General features: G+C 38.6%; 1 pseudogene; it reads left to right on the top strand.

Annotated features, from left to right (window-relative positions):
* Positions 1 to 2,110: 2,110 nt before the first annotated feature.
* On the top strand, positions 2,111 to 3,477 carry LOC120879863 (annotated as a pseudogene).
* The last annotated feature ends 3,298 nt before the right edge of the window (positions 3,478 to 6,775 follow it).

Raw genomic sequence — 6,775 nt, 5'->3', positions numbered from 1 at the left:
AATAAACTCAGTCACTTATAGTCAGCTGACTTAATAATGAAAACTTTAATGGCTCTAATTGGATATTTTAATTCCTTTATCAATTCCCCATTGCACAATTTATGTTTCTTGCACATGCCAAATAAATTGCTTACACATATCCTTGTGTAAGGTTGAATAAGCCTATTGACAAAAAAGGACAATACTGTTGATAAACATCCTGTGATCACAGGATCTCTATAACTTCACAGTTGATAAGAATCTCCAATATTGTTAAATATGATGAAACAGTAAAAAGGTAAAGAATATTTTATTATTAGATATAAAACATACAGGCAATATCTAGCATTTAAGGGGTAAGCTGGCAGTGGTAATGATAAGAACATGTAGTTTTTGGATGGTTATAGTTAAGTATTATTAACGCACTGAAAAAAAAAAAAAGATAAAGAAAGAAACTATTGGTCTAAATTGCCCAGTGATCATTCCAGGGCATTGTGTGATTGTCATACAGCTTTGATGATAATATAATAAGACTTATCAAGTACAATTGAAAGGCAGATTGTCCCAAAAACTAGTTCCATAACTGATTATGAGCAATAGAAGGGAATGTTCAATTCACACCCCTGGCAAATTTCCTGAGCCAACAGAACATGCTGAGGAATGGATTTTGAGGGCGCTAGATGAGAGGGAAGATGCAATGACAGATAAGGAGATTTTGATTTTAACCAATATTATTTCCATCAGTAGTGTATGACAGTTTGGGATGCCCCACGTCTTTGATTTATATTTGGTCTTCTCTGAAGCTTTCATTTAAGCATTTTGGTGGGTAGAACATAGCCTTGTATTTTGATTTTCTTTTTAATTTCTCCTAATGTCTAATGAATTTGATCACCATTTTTTTCTTTTTCTTTTTAAATTATGAAAGTATGAAACAACATTTACAGGACTTGGAAAATAAGAACAAAGTTACACATAGTTTCACTATATATTACAATTACTTTTTAAATAGGTAAGTTAAGATTTTTAGTTGGAGTTTCAATATCAAACTCTCAAAAAGTAATAGAATGAATATACAGAAAGGTAGAAGGTTAATAGTAGACCTGAAAAGCACCATAAACCAATTCAACATAACTAAAATTTATACAATTTTCATGCAACAGTAGGATACAAGTTCTATTCAATTTCCCATAGACTATAAACTAGGAGACACTGGAACATATCCAGGGGAATAAAAAGAGATGTTAAAATTTCATGGACTAAAGATATTGAAATCATACAGAGTCTGTTTTCCTGTCATTGTGGAGTTAAGTTAGAAATCAATATCAAAAGATATTTGAAAATAACCCACATATTTTCAAGTGCAATGTGACATTTACCAAGAGAGATCTTTGACTTCGTCATCAAAAGCCTCAATAAAGTTGCTGCTGCTGCCACTATATCGCTTCAGTCGTGTCCGACTGTGCGACCCCAGAGAAGGCAGCCCACCAGGCTCCCCCGTTCCTGGGATTCTTCATGCAAGAACACTGGAGTGGGTTGCCATTTCCTTCTCCAATGCCTGAAAGTGAAAAGTGAAAGTGAAGTCGCTCAGTTGTGTCCTGATGATGCTAGTGGCTTGTAAACTCTGATTTGCAGCTCTCAGAAACTGATAGTATCAAATAAGCATTGTTAAAATCCTACCACCCCTGGCTAACCTTTACTGTCAATTCTTTGAAATTGCATCTTTAGGGCTGGTTATGTTCCTTCACTGTAGCTTCTGATTATCCTCAAGCACAAACCCTAAAATCCATACACAGTCTCTTCAAGTACAAAGGCTCGCTTCAGGACAAACCGCAAGGTGAGGTAGTGTTTCTTACTATGTCTGTAGTGCCTACTGGGTGTAATGCCCCTGGACAGGCTAGCTGGATGGCAGCACAATATGGGGGCCCACACGGTCAGCTTTTCCATAGTTCCACTTGCTCCCTATTCTGTCTGAACACCGCCCCGCAGTCAACATTGAATTCTGAAGTCACTGAGGACTTCAGCCTGGCTTCATTCTGAAGTTGTACTCCTATGTAACTGAATCCAGTTCTTCATTATTAATTCAACGGAGCTTCCAAAACATGTCAGGCATATTCTTAGGAAGCGTCCTGAGATGGAGCAGCAGGGTCCTGGCTTTCAGGCCCTGGAGACGGTGCTGGCACGGCTTCTCTTTTCTGGGCTGCCAGGAGCTCATGAACCGCTCATTCTATCTGTGGTCTGAAGATGTGGTTCTCCTTTTCGGGCCCCTCCGCCACCTCTCCACGACCTAGGCCCTCTGTTCCTGAGAGGAAGCCTTCCTCGGGCCCCTTGGCGGACCCGTTGCGCAGCTATAGCTGACGGCGCGGGCTGCGGCTGGCGCCAGCGGTCCAGGCGGGGCGGCAGCTCCATCAACCCGGCCTCACTGCCCTCGGCGACCTGCAGCTCATTGCGCTCACCGTGGAGCAACTCAAGAGCCGGGGGCTGTTTGACAGCTTCCCCCGGGACTGCCTGGCCGACGTGGACACCAAGCCAGCTTACCAAAACCTGAGACAAAAAGTGGATAATTTGGGGTCAACGCATCTGGACAAGCAGGAATGGAATCCCACGATGAACAAAAACCAATTGCAAAATGGTCTGAGGCAGAGTGTGGTTCAGTCGGGGATGTTGGAAGCTGGAGTCAATAACGTTAGAAGACTGAAAAAACACAGAGGGTAATTGCAGAGAAGAAAGCATTAAATGAGAAATTAATATCAAAAATACTTTTAAAACCCCTGTATTTGGAAATTAAATGTGCATTTTTAAATGGTGGATTTATCTAAGAAGCCATGACAAGAAAAATTAGAAAATATTTGTAACAGAATAAAAATGAAAAGAGAATTTACCAGAATGTATTGCATGTAGCTGAAGCTGTTCAATGCAAACAAATATTGTGTGGAATATTGAATATGTAAACAAATAATGGACACTAGCACACAATTTTGTGAAATTTGAACAAAATCTGTACTTTAGTTAATGATACTGTATCATATCCTAATTTCCTGTCTTTTTCTTTAACAACATAGTATTTCTGTATATTCTCAGAATTGGATTAAAAGTTTCAAACCTCATTCAAAATTTTTTCTTAAATCACTAAAGTAATAAACTAACTGGACTTTTAACAGTAATATTAGATTCCAAAATACACAGAATTATATCAAAGTTTTGAGTGAATATAAATTAGAAATCTACCGTTCCATTCATACTAAGTCAAACAAGTGGAATAAAAATGTCATAATTTTTTTTAGCTAGGCAAAAATTCATAGGCTTTCTAAAATATATATATTATATTATACATATATAAGTTTTTCTACTATTCTTGATAAAGGCTTACTACCATTTAATAGGAAAACCTGTAATCACTTTTTAAAATCCAGATGCATATCAGAAATATCTTGGAAATTTTTGAAAATACAAATGTCTGGATATTGCTTCTTTTTGTTGTTATTCTTTCTCAAGCCTTGATCGCCTTTTTGTGCATTGTGAAATCAACAAAGCAGAGTTTCAAAATCCTTTGCCAATTTTTCTATTTAAGGCTCAGCTTTTTTATTTCCTTTTTTGATGTATAAATTTAGAATATGAGTCTTTTGTTGGATGTATGTATTACAATTTTTTTTTCTTATGGAAGGTGTGTTCTCACTTAAATTGTATTCTTTTGCATCAGTTACACAAGATTGGATATTTGAAAGTACTCACAAGACCCTTCAGTGTTTACTCATCTAAGCCTCTAATAAAAGCAAAGGTTAGAGAATTTCTTCATGGAACATATTCTCAAGTGACTCAGGATTTTTACACATGATAAATATACCTGGAGCCAGTATCATTACACAGCTGGAGTTTCTGCTTGAAGCATGGAAAAGTCAATGGCTTACAATTCATGAAATAATGATAATATTGAGATGACAGAGTGCTGAAAATAGGTTAAAAAAAAAACTCAACAAAATAAGGATGTCAATATTAATATATCGCATAAGACCAGAGAACAGAAAACTGTGTTTGAGTGAACTCTGGGAGATATTGAAGAACAGGGAAGCCTGGCATGATGCAGTCCGTGGGGTCTCAAAGAGTCAGACACAACCTAGCCACAGAACAACAGCAATAAGGTTTTCCAGGAAGCACTAGAGACATGCTCTTCAATAAAACCCATAATAATGGTTCTCTTATAGGAGCATGGGCATCACTGAGAAGCCAGCATTGATGGGAGGGGGTTGTTATAGCGCTTCAGTTCAGTTTAGTTCAGTCGCTCTGTCGTGTCCAACTCTTTGCAACCCCATAGACTGCAGCACGCCAGGCCTCCATGTCCATCAGTTTCTCAAACTCATGTCCTTTGAGTTGGTGATGCCCTCCAACCATCTCATTCTCTGTCAGCCCCTTCTCCTCCTGCCTTCAATCTTTCCCAGCATCAGGGTCTTTTCAAATGAGTCAGTTCTTTGCATTAGTATTGGAGTCTACCTTCAGCATCAGTCCTTCCAAGATTCTTCTTCAACACCACAGTTCAAAAGCGTCAGTTCTTCGGTGCTGAGCTTGCTTTATAGTCCAACTCTCACATGCATACATGACTACTGGAAAAACCATAGCTTTGACTAGATGGACCTTTGTCAGCGAAGTAATGCTTCTGCTTTTTAATATGCTATCTAGATTGGTGATGACTTTTCTTCCAAGGAACAAGTATCTTTTAATTACATGGCTGCAGTCATCATCTAGAGAGATTTTGGAGAGCAAGAAAATAAAGTCCATCACTGTTTCCATTGTTTCCCCATCTATTCACCATGATATAATGGGATCAGATGCCATACTCTTCATTTTTGAATGTTGAGTTTTAAGCCATCATTTTCACTCTATACTTTCACTTTCATCAAGAGGCTCTTTAGTTTTTCTTCACTTTCTGCCATAAGGGTGGTGTCATCTACATATCTGAGATATGATATCTGATATCATATCTGTGATATCTACATATCTCCTGGCAATCTTGATTCCACCTTGTGCTTCATCCAGCCCAGCGTTTCTCATGGTGTACTCTGCATATAAGTTAAAAAAGCAGGGTGACAATATACAGCCTTGAGATACTCTTTTTCCTATTTGGAACCAGTCTGTTGTTCCGTGTCCAGTTCTAACTGTTGCTTCCTGACTTGTATACAGATTTCTTAAGAGGCAGGTTAGGTGTTCTGGTATTCCCATTTCTAGAAGAATTTTCCACTATTTTTTGTGATCCACACAGTCAAAGGCTTTGGCCTAGTCAACAAAGCAGAAATAGATGTTTTCTGGAGCTTTCTTGCTTTTTTGATGGTCCAACCAATGTTTGATCATCTGGTTCCTCTGCCTTTTCTAAAGCCAGCAAGAACATCTGAAAGTTCATGGTTCACATACAGTTGAAGCCTGGCTTGGAGAATTTTGAGCATTACTTTGCTAGCGTGTGAGATGAGTGCAATTGTGCAGTAGTTTGAGCATTCTTTGGCATTGCCTTTCTTCAGATTTGGAATGAAACTGACCTTTTCCAGTCTTGTGGCCACTGCTGAGTTTTCCAAATTTGCTGGCATATTGAGTGCAGCACTTTCATAGCGTCATCTTTCAGGATTTGAAATAGCTCAACTGGAATTCCATCACCTCATCTAGCTTTTTTCATAGTGATTCTTCCTAAAGCCCATTTGACTTCACATTTCAGGATGTCTGGCTCTAGGTGAGTGATCACACCATCATGATTATCTGGGTCGTGAAGATCTTTTTTGTATAGTTCTTCTGTGTATTCTTGCCACCTCTTCTTAATATCTTCTGCTTCTGTTAGCTCCATACTATTTCTCTCCTTTACTGTGCCCATCTTTGCATGAAATAGTCCCTTGGCTTATCTCACTAGAATTAATGCAGTTAATAGGATTCTGCAATAGCAGAGGCCAGGTGGTTACATTGTACTTTTAGAAGGAAAATGGACATATGACTGTAAGAAGCAGACTGGAATCGAGGGAGTGTTAACTACCAGGAATTTGTGGCTGTGGATAATACATCATGCTGTCCCTAAGATCAAAAGTCATGGACAGCCAACAAGGATATTGATTGACCTACATAATCTTCAACCAAAAAATAAATTAGTTTCACCTTAGCCAGTTTCCTGACCTAAACCAGTTTCAGTCCTTGAATTCTTGAAACTAAGTGGAGCCACGGTCATCTAGAAGAAAGACCATGTGCTACCACAAGGAGAGCAGAGATTTGGTAGAAAACTTCCCTGCCAATGCAGGAAACATAAGAACCACAGGTTCAATCCCTGGGTCAGGAAGATCCAGAGAAAGGCATGGCAACCCTCTCCAGTGTCAACTGCCTAACATAAGCTGGTCTTAGTAGCTCCAGCACATTCCTGGGGAAGCCAGACCTTCATCTCGAGGAGTCTGAGCCCCTGATTTTGTAGCTAAAAATTACCATTTATGGTTATCTGCTGATAGGAAGCACCAATCACTTTCCCCCATAAATCTGTTTCCCTGCTCCTATTGGTTTATCAATACGAGAACCCTGGCATTTCTACCACTAGAGCCACCTAGGAAGCCCAGAAATTTGTGAGCTGGTTGTTAAATATAGCCATAGTTAAAAGTTAAATTATTTAAATTTGTAAGTAAACAAGTTACATGAAGACCAAAGGTAATAAATATTCAAAACTCATACCGTCCTATTTACTTTTTTGATTATCATTTATAATTCTGAGATCTACTATTTATTTATTTGGAAGTCATATGAAAATTCCATAGACGGAAGAGCCTGGTAGGCTACAGTCCATGGG

This window comes from Oryx dammah, unplaced genomic scaffold (genome assembly GCF_014754425.2).
Source record: "Oryx dammah isolate SB20612 unplaced genomic scaffold, SCBI_Odam_1.1 HiC_scaffold_21, whole genome shotgun sequence".
NCBI lineage: Eukaryota > Metazoa > Chordata > Mammalia > Artiodactyla > Bovidae > Oryx > Oryx dammah.
Note: the sequence above shows the minus strand (reverse complement) of the source record. Positions and strands in the feature narration are given on the sequence as shown.